Source organism: Mandrillus leucophaeus, unplaced genomic scaffold (assembly GCF_000951045.1).
Source record: "Mandrillus leucophaeus isolate KB7577 unplaced genomic scaffold, Mleu.le_1.0 Scaffold551, whole genome shotgun sequence".
Lineage (NCBI taxonomy): Eukaryota > Metazoa > Chordata > Mammalia > Primates > Cercopithecidae > Mandrillus > Mandrillus leucophaeus.
The window spans coordinates 924248-925903 of record NW_012105931.1 but is presented as its reverse complement, the minus strand read 5'-3'; the positions used below and the strand labels follow the sequence as shown (position 1 = coordinate 925903).

General features: G+C 50.4%; 1 protein-coding gene across 1 annotated transcript in view; it reads right to left on the bottom strand.

The window, feature by feature from the left end:
- CDH3 (cadherin 3, type 1, P-cadherin (placental)) overlaps positions 1-1656 on the bottom strand; it is an 82997-nt gene that overhangs the window by 4519 nt on the left and 76822 nt on the right. The window lies entirely within an intron of this gene.

The window sequence follows — 1656 nt, the reverse complement described above, 5'->3', positions numbered from 1 at the left end:
CTGCCTTGGCCTCCTAAAGTGCTGGGATTACAGGTATGAACCATTGCACTTGGCCAGATTTTTTTTCTTTTTTTCTGAGATGGAGTCTCACTCTGTCGCCCAGGCTGGAGTACAGTGGCACAATCTCGGGTCACTGCAATCTCTGCCTCCCAGGTTCAAGTGATTCTCCTGCCTCAGCCTCCTGAGTAGCTGGGATTACAGGAGCCCACCACCATGCCTGGCTAATTTTCGTATTTTATTATTATTTTTTTTCTTTACCTATTTTTGAGACAGATTCTTGCTCTGTCACCTAGGCTGGAATACAGTGCTGTGACCTCAAATTTTTGTATTTCTAGTAGAGACAGGGTTTCCCCTCGTTGGCCAGGCTGGTCTCTAACTCCTGACCTCAGGTGATCTGCCCACCTCTGCCTCCCAAAGTGCTAGGATTACAGGCATGAGCCACCACGCCCAGCCCCAGTGTTGGAATTTTAAGAAGGTCTGGCTTCAATGATGTGGTCTGAAAGGCTGGCAGGCTATTTGGATATGGGGGGACTGGCCAACTGGTTCCTGGCTGCCTTCTCTGTCATGCCTACACACAGCTAAGAGGGGACCCTCTAGCCATCTCTCTATGGCAGTTCGATGAGAGAGCACACACCGCTGCTCAGGATCATTACTTTTGTGCCTGCTGATGGAACTGCTGTCTGTCCTTGGCCAGACAAAACAGACCCAACCTTCCTTGGGAGTCCACGGGTTCTGAGGATGCACACGCATGTGGGCTAGACGGTAACCTCTCCTCTCCCGAATCTGGGGGAAGGCAAGACGCCAGGCGGACTTCTCTGCACCCGGGTCTAACTGCCTACTGACACCTCCACTTGGACTGGCCTGGCAAGTGTCTTCCCATGGTCCTTCCCAAACTGGCAAATGGAAATGCCATGTTTCTCCTTAAGCCAAAAGCCTTGCAATCATCGATGGCTCTTACCCTCAACTCCACACATCAATCTGAAGGGACTCTACCTTGAAACATGACCACCACTGACCACCTCAATGCTGCCATCCTGGCCTGAGCCTTCATCACCTTGCCCCTGGATTATAGCAACAGCCTCCTAAATGATCTCCCTGCCTCCACCTTCGCCCCCATATAGTCTGCTCAGCAGGAATCCTGCAAAATTTAAGTCAAATCACATCACCCCTCTGCTCAAAACCTTCTGATAACTTTTGGTTCTATCCAGAGTCTTCACAATAGCCTATGAGGCCCAACACGACTGGGCCCCTGTGCCCATCACCTCTCTGACCTAATTTCCTACTTTCCTGGGTTTTTGTTTGTTTGTTTGTTTGTTTGTTTTAAGGCAGAGTCTTGCTCTGTTGCCCAGGCTGGAGTGCAATGGTGTGATCTCTGCTCACTGCAACCTCCACCTCCTGGGTTCAAGCAATTCTCCTGCCTCAGCCTCCCAAGTAACTGGGATTACAGGCATGTGCCACCATGCCTGGTTAATTTTGTATTTTTAGTAGGGACAGGATTTCACCATGTTGGCCAGGGTGGTCTCGAACTCCTGACCTCAAGGGCCTTGACCTCCCAAAGTGCTGGGACTACAAGTGTGAGCCACTGCGCCCAGCGAAAAGCATGTTCTTGTATTCATGTGATTGGTCTCTGACTGACGATGTGTGTTGTCTATGTTA